The 14,193-nt window shown below is 30.9% G+C and overlaps 2 long non-coding RNA genes across 2 annotated transcripts in view; both read right to left on the bottom strand.

Annotated features, from left to right (window-relative positions):
- LOC149799271 (uncharacterized) overlaps positions 1-14,193 on the bottom strand; it is a 277,158-nt gene that overhangs the window by 170,940 nt on the left and 92,025 nt on the right. The gene's annotated exons all lie outside the window — the stretch shown is intronic.
- LOC149799274 (uncharacterized) lies at positions 6,146-8,384 on the bottom strand. Its single transcript, XR_016420887.1, has 2 exons — positions 7,933-8,384; positions 6,146-7,195 (listed from the first exon to the last, which is right to left on the bottom strand). It is a non-coding gene; the product is annotated as an uncharacterized LOC149799274 (long non-coding RNA).

Genomic DNA, 14,193 nt, shown 5'->3' with positions numbered 1-14,193 from the left:
TCGATGACATAATAAAAATTCACTAAAAGGCTTTGTCTGTGCATTTGCATGCAAAATAACGTTTACATGCCATACAGAAAGTAATAAAATATTTTATATTTTGTTCCTATCAAACACCTCAACAGAATTAAACAAAATTAAAATAATGATTTCTGTAAAACTCATTTCACAGATTTAAAAATCAATTATAAGCTACAGAGAAATTTTGACATCACACTAAAGATATGCTCAATTCTTGCAATGTTTTATTCTTTGGAGTTCTTTTGTTTATTCTTCAATGCATTTCTCGCAAGGCAAGCAATAATGTGGATGTATTGCTAAATCAATGAGAAATCAAATAAACGTTACAGCGATACATTTGAAAGATTTATTGGCAAAATGTACGTTTAAAGAACTTTTACCTGAATTTTGTTGACCGTCCACATAATATAATAATGTATTGCACCTTGAATCATTAACAAATTGCAACTCCTTTAAACTGGTTGTTATTTGTTTTATTCAACAATGACTGAATGTTTGATCCGAGATTTTCATAGTCTTTGTCTAACATGTAGATGTTGGAAAAATTTCAGAAATAGGCTTTGGTCGACAATATATCCATTAGTTAGACTGCCCATCACTCTACAAAATTGTTAACGACGATATAGCGTGTCTCACATAATGGTTTTACCCGGAAAGGCAAGCATTGACGTAAACTCGATTGGCTAGAATTTATATTAATTGTTTTTGATTGACCTGGTAAACCTGGCTTTGCTACTAAATTCAGTTGAGGTTCGTGATACACATTGAAGATTTAAATCTTTTTCAATGCAGACAAAACAAATTTATGACTGTACTATCGCTTCATTAGGGCATAAACCCTAAAAATTCATTTTTCTGTTTCTAAAAAGCTTCCCATATAATTCTTGATTGTATTCTCAGGTTGTTTTTCAAATCCTGTAACGGTTCATTTTGTTTCATTTTTGACCAGCGAAGTAGCCTTTTTAGTCATGTTCTTTGGCATAGATAATGTTTAGTTAGAGACTAACATCGTTACTTTTATCTCTTTTACAACTTCTTGAATTTACTTGAAGTAAATGCACCAAACTTTTATTTTCTAAAATGTCTCTGCAAGAACATAGACCAATGAATGTGGAACAACACCACAGATGATCACAATGCTTATGTACATTTAGAACACTCCCATAATTTTATGTTTGTATGTCTTTTCAATGAGACGAACACATTCATTGACAAATAACATCAAAGCTCAGAATATGACTTTTTAGCAAGGTGAATGATCATGTCAGAATTTGATCTACAAATCCTTGTTAGAGCATTAGCATGTGGCAAATAATATGGTAAGTTCCGTTTACGTAAAGAGAAGATGAAGGCAGGTGAATTCGAAACGGAGTTAAGCCCTATTACGACAGAGCGAACAGAGGAAAAAAAGTCGAATATAAAACAGATCTCTATTAATTAGTTTCAAAGTGGAACAAGTTTACTAACATGCAATAAGTTGTTATTGCTTCATTGTTAACCGTTTATTTCTCAACGAAATTAATTTCTATTACTGGCAAAGGTAATGTTAGTTCGATCAAACAATGTTTCAGCTTACAGTTTATTTTACCTCTATTATTTCTACCAAACTAAATATTGCTTTTTATATTAATCACAATGTTCAGTTTGATTTAAAGTTAAGTGTCCAATTGCCACATTCATTTGTGCTTAAAAACGACACAACTAATATAATTTTGCTTTTAAATGTGGCCAAAGTTTGAAAGTTCACCAATTACAAAGAACATAATCACAGACTATAGTAATAATGGTTACCGTGATGACAATATACCAACGAAAACCATATTTAAGAGACCAACACATTTGTTTGCGGCAGTATATCAAGGCAAAGTAATAGTGCATAATTAATTAGCAACAAAAACTCAAATACTTCTTCCACTATATCAAAATGCATAGAATTTCCATATTTCGTTAAATTTGATAAAATCTGCAGCTATCATATTGCATTGTATTTATTTGTCATAAATGCTTCATATATACAAATGTAAAGAAATCTTAACTAAGAGAAATACATTTTTGTCTGAATCGGCTTAATAGCATATAATCTTGCATAATTAAAAAGATCACTGGTGTTCTGTGCCATTTCAGTTTACTCTTCCCATTGCTCATATTCTAGTCACTAACCAAATCATTGACAGTAACAAGAGTAACGACTCTTGAATATTATTCATTTGTTGTTAATAAGTCAGATTAAATATGCAGTTATGGGTTTGGAATGTGCATTGTCCTCGCACATAACAATTAATGAATCCTAAATCCGTCCAGATACATTCTAAAACTATCCTCATCCAAACGAAAAGGTATGTAAATCTAACATGTAGTTTCGTAACAATAATTTCAAAGCACGGGTAAGAATTTTGTTCATTATAATTTCTTCTATCGTTGTTTGGGCCTTTGCTTTACGGAATTGTACATAATACATCGTGAGTACGTATCAAACGTCAGATGGAAATGCATGATATATGTGTTCAGCTCATAAAATACAATAGAACAGTATGGTAACCAAAATTGAAACAAGATTATATGAATACTGTAAGGATAAAATATGATTATTGTTCACTCCTAGCTTAGGAGCTGCTTATGAAACTCACATTTCTATATAACTCAATGCAAAAGAACATTGTTACTTCAGTTAGCTAGAGGTCGTCTATTTAGTTATGTCCTTGCCTTCTAAGGTATTAAAACGACCATTTGACCAGCAATGTATAAACTGGGTTTGGAATTTGAAAGAGTTCTGCCACGTTAACATTTTGCGCACCTATTGGAATAGTTATTTAAACAGATGGCAAAGTTATATTTCAGGTTTTGTCAAACCCCCCATGCATAGATTATGTTTCATCTAATACATGCTAAAATTCCCATCTAAATTATTTATTCGGTACCCACTATTTATCTGTACAATCCAAAAGGAGACCTTTGTTTATACTCCATTCTCTTTATTAGATTATTATCGTTCAAGTCAATAGTAAGCTATGCATAGTCAATAATATGGTTCCGTCATTTTGCTATCGCACTGAACCCGACAAATGTAGTTTTTAACTTTGTGTAAATAATAATTCAGTCTTGTAAAATGGTATACATCGAACGAAAATCATTAAATTTGTTGCTACTCTATTTCTAACTGGGCTGATAAATTATACTGCTTAGACTCAGTAATATCAACCGAAATTAATAACTTTATCAACATGATTGAAAATGACATTCTAATATTGTCTAATATTCGAAGGTACAATAGCTGTTGTATCCTGCATTAAGTAACACCATCTTTCTGATCACTGTATGTGTTGCACGGGCTTATGAGGTTAGCATTAGTCAAAACATGTTATGATAATAGCTCATCGGAATTGTTGCAAACTATAAAACAAATAAGATAAATTATGGGCATAGTTGTTGAGGAAGAGCAACAACATAACATGGTGACACAATATATGGTAAAAATATAACAGAAATAATAAGGGTATATTAATAGCTGAATACAGATAGTGTTATGCATTGCCAAATGAAACTATAGAATAATGTCGCATATGCAAAATGAGATATAATTGAATAAATATATATAGATATAAATGAATAACTATATATAGATATAATTAAATAACTACGTTGTTAGATAACAGAAATCAAGCATGGGGTGATTAAAGATTTGAGCTGATTCATGGGGTGGTGATGGAGACCGTGCTTGGCGAAAAATCTACACTATTTATGAAAAGTGCTAAAGACGTTATATCCCAGTGAAGCCTCAGTGAAGGAAATAGGTTACTATAACGAAGTCGTGTGATGAAGATGAATGCAAAACAAGAAATAATAATAATAATAATAATAATAATAATAATAATAATAATAATAATAATTTATATAAAGGATTATAGAATATTTAAATAACATCGTCATAATCGCTTATTGGTTATCGGTGGATGCCTTATTGGATTGCTGATACGATTGCTTTGGAAATATTAGATAGTTTTTCATTTAGACCAAATTCTCCAGTAGTTATCAATTGCAGATTTCAGTATCGTATATTGCGTATCCATTATATTTCAGTAATATCCGGTCTTAAGTTGTCTGCATCTCGAGAGACTCGACCGAATGTCCAGTTGAATTGTAGTTATTAATTTGATTTTATTGTAAATGGAGCTGCTTTAGCTTTTCATTCAGATATAGTAATCAGTGGGTTCTCAAAGGTGCTGATAAGAGATATTGCATATCAAGAAGCAGGTTAAATGTTTGATTCTACAAGCTCAGTCTTTATAGGTAGCAAAGCTACTTCCTATCGTGCCACATCTTAACTATTTACCAAGTAGGTAGCACATGGCTTTGCAGTAATATGTGCCTGAATCTGTGGCTTTTTTAAGTTGCCTTATCACCTGCTTGATGATTTCTGAGAGTGGTATGTCTACACTTCTTGCAATATGCCCTTCCAAAACTCTGAAAATTCGATTCTGTCCTGATTTTTCCGAATGATCTCCTATAAAATTATGCTAAATAGAGCTCATCTATCGATCATTCTTCTTTGTCAATGAATATCTGCATCATCGTCTCCTAACGTGCCGTTTGAACTATCTGAGTCACTTTCCAAAGATAGATGGATTAGAGTAATAATCGTAACGCCAATATATCAGTGCTTAAGCACTGAGAATTATGAAGCCGACTGGAATTATCAAACAATCATAAAGTGGTGTAATAGCCTACGAAACTGCTAATATAAAATAAGTAAAGTAGAACTGTCAATATGCTCATAAATGTGTTTTTAAAAGGATATATGATGCAAGTAGTAAGGATCAACTAATTTGTAATTTCCAACCTTTCGTATAAATAACAAGTATAATTTGTTAGTATACATGAAGGAAAGCGCCAATAAATATACATCAAATAAATATATCAACCCTTCGCACGTAAATCAAAGATTATCATACAAAGATACAGCATATAAAAATGCTGTTATATTGTAGACATAAGACAATTTTGTCCAAACAATCTAGAACGATATAAATAGGGGAGTTTGCATTGATGCTCGTTATGATTAAGTTAGTACAATTGGCCAAATAATTTGTCTCTTGATGCCAGCTACGACGAGGTTTCATAAATTACATTTGAATTGAAAGGTTACTTAAATATTCATTTACCACACGACAAATGTTTCCCATTAATCTACTAAAATCGCATACTAGTGTATTAGTCTACTAAAATCGCATATTGGTGTATTAAATGATCCCCCAACTCAGTTCCATGTCTCCGACATTACCTTTCCTTTTACATCACGTCATAACGTCATTTTAACGTCAAATGAGGCTACTAATTTATAAATGTATATGACAAATATCATTTGTTTCTATGTGGCATCTCATATATGATATAATTTGCTCGAGTCCCATTTGTACTTCCACTTCTGTTTCTTCTTTGTCGTTAGTATTTTGGGGCTGTAGTCTATTGGAGTAATAATTCAGTTTAAAAGAGGAAATTCTTGTATCAATGTTTTATTCAAAACTATATAGAAACAAAGAAAATAAGTACCCTCTAAAAGTTAAGATTAATATTATTAGTTTTTCAAGTGTTGAATATATATATATATATATATATATATATATATATATATATATATATATATATATATATATATATATATATATATATATATATATATATATATATATATATATATATATATATATATATATATATATATATATATTGGACATATTAGATGAATATCTTTTGTGCATCCGAGGGACTAAAACTCTCTTTAATTATACTGAATTTCATATCTGCCTGTTACAAATATACATGATATATTTATGCATGCTTTACATGTTTAAAGACTTTGATCGAGGAACTAATGCATATGATATGTCGTCCTTTCTAGTTGTGTTAACTATAAACCGTTAACTGCTTAGATGTCAGAGATCCATAACGGTATTTGCTTTTCGCTAGCTTTAGTCAAAGAAGATACACAATTTAATTTACGAATAACATCAGTTATATGAATTATCTGATACAATACAATGACAATTGTGGCAAGTTTGAAAATATATTGATATGTCATAACTAAAGCCACATAGGTCAAGTAGACATTCAACACCAACTAGTTCAGTAATAGGTGTAATTTTTTATAGCTCGATTAGGCATATCTTTAAGTGGCACTTATTTACATCATTGGGATTCTTATACATCCAACTTCCTTTGGAATTTCATTATTTAGATGCTCCTAAAAGTGCACATGACAAAATCAATTTACATTAGGTTTACATTTTTGGATGAAAAAAAATCTAAAGGTGTGATCCAGTACAATCCGGATTGATTGTCACAATGCAAACAACGCATATTGTTAAACAAATTTGTACTACCCTATATTGTGACGATTCTACTCGACGTGCATTTTTCTTAACCAAAGTCTAGTACATGGCCACAGCTGTAAAAGCCCTTATAGATAGATAATTTTCATCATGAAGTTTCTTGATGACAGGTATGGTACACATCATTCAAAAATCAGGATTGAATAGACTTTGGTTAAAGAAAATTGGTGTTACATTTTAAAAGAACAATTTATATTTAACCTAAAATGGGTATATGCGCATACATGACCCATGTGACCTTTACTCTAATTGAAAATGAGATTGTAGGCATGCACATTTTGTAAACACGGACGTGTGTGTTTTCTCTGGTTTCAAATGACTCATTGACATATCGGTCAATCACACATTAGCATGTTTTTAGTTTGATGCCTCCTCAACGTGGTTCTCATGCAACGTTTCATTGAAATTACATTTGTCCCAAGTTAAAATTTTGACCGTTATGTTATGATTTTATACATGCGAAATTCAAATGTATGTCCACATTTCTATCATAGGACCGTTCTCTTTTCTCCTTGATTTTCTTCAAAATTGTTTCAATGCACTTTGCCATGCCATGGGGAGACTTTCTTCATTTGTTTTCCTTGCATAAAGGAAACATAAAGTGTAAAAATCATATTTGAAACTATTTTCCAGTTACAAATATTTTTGATGCATATCTTCCTGAATTCTCAATGCAATCAAGACTGTCTGCCTTACAAACATTTCCATTTGTTTTAGAAAAGCATCAACTCCAGAGTCACTTTCCGTGATAAAATCAGTTCATTCGTTATGGATTGCATGACATCATCCTTTAAAAAATGGATATAAAACATTAAAGTCAATACATGTTATATTGCATGTACGAATATTGAACGGAAATATCTGCAAATGGAAATTAAAAAGACTAGACACAATGATATATTGAATCATGATCAAGTGTAGATAAGACAACCAGCAGCTGACAATAAAAAGTGTGAGAGTAACAAATATATTGCCAAGATCAACATACTGAAGATCAAAACGAAAGATTGATTAAAGAAGGAACTGACATTTGATGAATCAATTACCCATATTCCTAATATGTCTTATCAAGTGACAAGCCTCGTGTTTGGAGTATTTTGTTTGCACTTTTTCGAAACCCCTAGCATCACATAAATTTCCTTGGCGCAAAAGAGACGTTTGATAACTTAGGTGACTGTACATTATTAGATCATTAGAAACATATTATCTTGCAGTTTACATTTGTTGAATGAAATATAGTTTTCTGCAACAATCAGAATTCCTGGAGAATGTAAAGATTGAATAATATATAGGATGGTACATTAAATGAACGAACACCATCTAACTTCTCAAGCAATGTCACATTTTCTACATGAACAAAATATATATACTCTAGTATATAATGAAAATTATCACATGTTTAACGAAAGGCAGTTTAGTTGATGTAGTTAGATTGTGTGCATTTCAAACTTAAAACCTTTAAATATTAATGCCCTATAAGTGAATGAAATTTATTTTTAATTTGTTCCTACAAATGTATATTTACCTCGGGAAATATATTGTTTATTGACGGGGACAAAAGCATTGTACTTGCAGTAAGTACCCACGATCTAATTTGTTACGATGGTATCTGCATTGTTCCCAATGAAGAAATACTCCATCATCTAAATCCTCAACAAACCAATAATCACTTGATGCTATGTGCACATATCGTTTACAATAACACTTCCTCGTCCAAAGTAAATAATGATTCTCTCTGGATGTTGTCATTAGTTTCCATTTACGTTGACCGCGTTTACTACGCTTCGCAATCACTTCCTGTCTTTCATACATACATTTTTTTGAAAAATGAAATTCAGGTCTTTTTCTCCAACCCAAATAGCTCAGTATGGGATCATTCGACATTTTGTTAAGATAACAATTATGATACAACAGTGTGCCCTGCTTTAACTCTGTATACTGTATTCTTGCATGCCTCTGTCATTACCAGCTTATATACGTCTAAAACGATAGCACTTCAATTGATTGTCACCTGTTTATATTTAATTTAAATTTATATTACAGGTAGGAGTGACAATGTGGAATTCCTTCTTCGTGTGCTTTCTACAAGCCACGCCTATTGACATTAATGAATACCATTATATAAGACATTATACATTGCAACTGCATTAAAGTTCGTCTGAATGTGATATAGTAAAACATAGTGTAAAACGAATATGTTAGGTTTCCTATTCACAAATGCAAACTTTCTCTATATATTGTTACTTTGCAAACTACAGTAGTGGTAGATACCTCCATATATCACACCCTCAGCTTCACAAACAACTTAGGCATTCGATAGTGATTTTGAAACTCTGATATACCGGACACAACAACTTTGAAACATTGTAATAAAGCGTATACCTATTCGTTTTATTGTAGTTTTGTGTATGAAATTGTTGCTGCCAAATCATCCCTCTTCTCTAGACAACATTTGTGTGTTTATTATTAGTATTAATAGTAATAGTAATATTAGTAGTAGTAATAGTAGTAGCATCAGTGGTAGTATTAGTGGTAACATTCCTTCGCTCCTATACATGTCAACTTTTCGATCCGTCAGATTTTGATCATCTCTTGACAATCATTGTCAGGCAATTAAGAACGCCTACCATTGAAATAAATCTTGTTAAAATCTACTTTCCTCCACGATCGCTTAACCATCGCTCAATACAGTATATAAGAAATTGTGTCTTTCAAATAAGGAAAGAATATATTCATCTGAGTCTGCATTGCTTGCATCTCATGCAAACATTTCGCGCATTGTTTGTAATATCTGCGTAACATTCCATTCTCCATAAAGGTAAGTTTCAGAGACACAAATGATGTAAAGGATCATAGCAACAACGTACTTCAAAAGTACAGTTGCAGAAATGTTATATATATATATATATATATATATATATATATATATATATATATATATATATATATATATATATATATATATATATATATATATATATATATATATATATATATAATTTGTTTTATTTGTGTTGAAAATAAGTACAAAGTTTTCCTAAGAAATATGTAAATAATGTTAATAATTGGATATGTAGATTACCCTAAAAACCTGTATTTAGTCGATTGTATGATATATTGATAAGATAGAATTTATATAATCTATACGTGGGTGAAATATTACACAAGATATTGCTTCTAAATTCATAACTGACGTTGATAACGTTATATTTCCTGACACACGCTTTTGATATTTTATTGTATGTACATATAAACATTGACATTGCTTTTTTAAATCATCAGGTGAAACTATCCTAAGCAATTACTGCATCTATATACAAAAGTACATAATAAGGTTTTTACCCCTCTCAAAGGTGTTTTAATACAAGAAACCTTCACGTTGTTAATTACAGCAGCAACTTAATCATATATGTTGAAGGTGTACAAATACAAAACTAAGGCTCATTTTGTCTGAACGCAAAATATCTCTGAATAATTATGTTCATACCAACACAATGATTATATATATGTTCAAGGACGTACAAATACATACATGCCTACGGAAATCTATGTATATATATATGGATGCAATAGATTGAACAAAATATGATTCTTACATAAAAGACTCTCTATGACACGCTGAAAATAGTCTAAACTCATTTCTTCTAATATGCATATGAAAAGGTTACATATTATTTCGATTTAGTGAGGTCGATTGTTTCGAGTCAATCAGTATTGATGTAGGTAGTGGCTTATTTATATGAAGTTAACATAATTTGCATATATACAGGAGTACACTTACACGTTTGCCTCTAAATCGTCATCTAGAATGCTTAATAATGTTAATGCACGGTTACTTTTAGAACCAATTTATCACTCATTGATCACTCATTGTTTGCCTGGGCATTAGTCGTCACTAACATGTGCTATCCACACAGGTATCTAAACAACCAAAGTCACAAAACGGAAATACAAACAATGGAAATATATGCAAAATTTAGCATTCATCGTTTTAAGTATTGACCAGTGTCGCTTTTTATATCCACTCGTCATGCAAATATCCCTACATATGAGTCGCTATAAAATCCGTCAATGTTATTGTGAGATGGCATGTGCATATATCTTCCTTTTTTATATGAGTAATTAGGATTCAAGTAAGTTCAATTTTGATATCAATTTTACTTTAATAAATTAATCATCAATCCAAAATCTAATTATGTTATAAAGAACAAAGAATAATACTATTTCCATTTATACATACATACATACATACATACATACATACATACATACATACATACTTACATACATATATACATACATACATACATGCATACATACATACATACATACTTACATACATACATACATCATGTATATCATCTATCGTTTTCTTTCACCAATTTCAATTCTTTTTTATTCGATATAAAAGCTTTTATTCATATCTTCCTTAACTTATTTCGCTATATACCCATTATATGAAATGGACTGTGGACAATATTTGAAGCCCATTTTATAGCGCTTTTCTTCAAGCTGTGTAAATGCAATAAATTCATTAACCATTGCATGAAAAAGAAGTAGTAGAATATAACAACTTTTTGTCTTTAACTCACGTGGCATTATCGTAGCCAATATGAGTCACGGTGTTATTTTAAAATCCTGACTAACTTTGGAAATTCCACTGACCTAATTTGTATTTGAGATAATGAAAATGTGAAAAGAACTTATATTCGTGACGCTGTTTAGTGTTATAACAAATGGTTAGCTGATATTAAATATTTAGTCAGTCTTATATCGCTTGAAAAGGAAACAAATTCCTCTTATAACTATATTTTGACTGTTCTTATGTTACACATTGCATGTTTATGTAGCCTTGCAACTTACATCAGTGAGACAATTCCTAAGAAACTGAAAAGCTGAGGGTTGAATAAAAGAAATAAATTGGCCCTAATCTGTAATTTTCATATTTCAACGGCATTGATTAAATCGTTATATCTTAGAATACTTACTGTTGTGTTTACTTCTATGACTGTTTAAAAGGGTTACATGACAAATGCCAAATGATAGTTATAGTCTTAAATAGGTAATACTTTCTCCATTTCCTTTTGATATGTAATCTCCCACAACTGGCTAGATGGGTATTGAAATCAGTTGTACTGTATTGTGCATTTGCATAACACCAAAAAATATTGCTAATTTACTCAAAAAGTCACATTAGTTAACGCAATGAAGGTGGTAAATAACATACACATTTAATCTAATTATGTAAATACTGTTAGTTGTTTTAGAGTCAAAATGTCGTACCGGTAAGTTCTATCTCTGTCAATGTTTTATTAAACTTTATTTTACTTATAAATACATTATACAATGAGAGAAAATATTTTGATCAATAAATGCGCACAAATCTGAAACAGGAAATATTTGGTTTTTGCTAAACTTGCTTCTGAAAGCCAAATGCATAATTTACAGTTTTATCACTGGCCTTGAACAAGAATAGATTAGTTCTAGGCTCTTTAAACAGAACTGCTATTTTAAATATTAATATCCATTTAGTTGTATTACTTGTATACTTACGTAATTTTTTTATAATAACGAAAGTTTAGATAATATAGAAATCTCGTAAAGTTAACAGTTTCAAAAACATGTAATTTGAATTATGTGTAAATTTGCATGATCTCAAGTGAAGCTGTAGCACCAATTATACAGCAGTATAACGTTTGAACTGCATCCAAATTTCAAGACCTGTGTATGGATTCATTTATTATTTTACATTAATTGCCGCAATGGTAATCACGGTTTATTATTTAAATCAGATTGGTGAAGACGATTACCATCTGTCTTTCGTCCCGGTAGCATTTCATGAAGAGACTCGCTTATCACTTATTCCATTGCCGGGAGCAGCATCAACATTGTTTAATGTTTTAGCACAATTTTTTTTCTTCCCTTTTTTCATATGACCATTAATCCCGCACTCTACCATAGTTAGCTATCATATTTGAAATGTTAAATCATCATCACTTCAATGTTTCTTATGGTGATTGATCCCAAAGTCAGCTATTATATGGGAAGCCCAAAATTACCAGCTTAATCAAATTTCAATATTGGTGGTGCAAATTCTCTATAAAATGTCTAATTCAGTACTGATTTTACAAGACAACATAAGCATATCAATACATTATCTACACCGCAATTGGTAGCACTCTAAAAGTGTTTAACTCCGGAAAACAAATGATTCGATTTAGTGGATAATAATACATCGATTCTGCCAAATCAAGTTAGATTAGGAAACGTGATAAAAATATACCAAATTATTTTTTCATTCTTTCAGTCCAGAAAGCAAGAAATATTAGCAACAACAAAAAATTGTAACTGTTTCTATGCAAGAGCGGGTAATAGCATAATCATATTATGATGACGCATGCACCTCAAAGATGTTGAAAACGATATATATAACTGGTTTAAATAACTTAGTGGGGCTTAAGTGAAATCGATTTATTAGTTCATTTGCAAGGTCTCTTTGCCAAATATTCTTAAATTATTTGACATCATGTCATTCATTATCATAAATGCGCGCCATATGTACAATAAAATGAAATAATATTCTCTTGCAATAATATCTATAGACCATTTTAAGACAGTGAACACATCTGAGAACAGTTCACCAGTCACGTCAATGGTTTATATTATATTTATTGTCATTGCCCTGCTTAAACTGGCAGATACAAAAATAAATGGCATAACATAACAATGCACACTTGAAGCCATTCAACCAGATGTAATGTATGTCTTTATAACACATGTCGTGATCAAAAATGAGTCATCATGCTCCTTACAAATTCCAAATTTGCAAATTCTATTCGCCGAAATTGTGTGTGGAATAAGGAAAGATTGTATATAGACCTATCAATGTATATTGTAGTGATCAAATCTAGCTTCTTGTGCTCATTCTGCAGCAAAATACAATCCGATCTGGAATTTAAAAAGAGTCCTAAGTTCATTTTGAAGATCCCTTTGCCAAATATTCTTAAAGAGTCCTAAGTCCCTTTAACAGAAATAAAACAATAACATTAATTTGATTAGGTAAAATGATAAATGTTGTGCTTTAGAGTCTTATAATTTAAATTCAAACGTTATTCTGTACATAAGCCATAATAATTACGTGGTTTAGTGCAAATCAATGCCTATCCATAACTTTTATTTAACATGTTATATATTCTCTTTTAAATTATAATCCTACCTTGATAAAGTGACGCGTCTCAGATCGTAGTTGAGGAAGGTTGAAAACAAGAATGTCCTAATCTAATTTAACAGATAAAATCAAATATTCATTGCCAAAATATCCTAATGAAACCTGTTTCTGTCTGTAGTATTAGCTGACAAAATCTGGGTGAAACATTTATCAATCTTTCCAGAAAATAATTTAGTGACTCTTTATCATTTCTCACTTTTGAAAGAGAGAAGGATCCCATCAACATCAACACAAGTAATTTAATTCTTCGTCAAGGTGAGATGTGTTTTATGATTTATAAGACGAAAATTATTCAGCTGCTAAATTCTTCCTTCAATGTTTGACTTTGTGCTGATATCTATCAAATTCGTTGAACTCCTTAATATAAATTTGGGCATATGACGTTGAGCCATGTGAGAAGCAGCGACCAATAAATAATCTACACATAACTACTTCACCAAAAGCAGGTTTAACCCTTTGACTCGATCGCTCCGTAAATTTAGAACAGTTTTGAAATTCCCAATGTCATTGACCTACACTTGCTATTTTCAAGATGCAAAACGACAGATGTTGGACATA

The sequence above is a fragment of the Sinohyriopsis cumingii genome, chromosome 5 (assembly GCF_028554795.1).
Source record: "Sinohyriopsis cumingii isolate HCF-2022 chromosome 5, ASM2855479v2, whole genome shotgun sequence".
NCBI classification, from domain to species: Eukaryota; Metazoa; Mollusca; class Bivalvia; order Unionida; family Unionidae; genus Sinohyriopsis; species Sinohyriopsis cumingii.
This window is presented reverse-complemented; position numbering and strand designations above follow the sequence as displayed.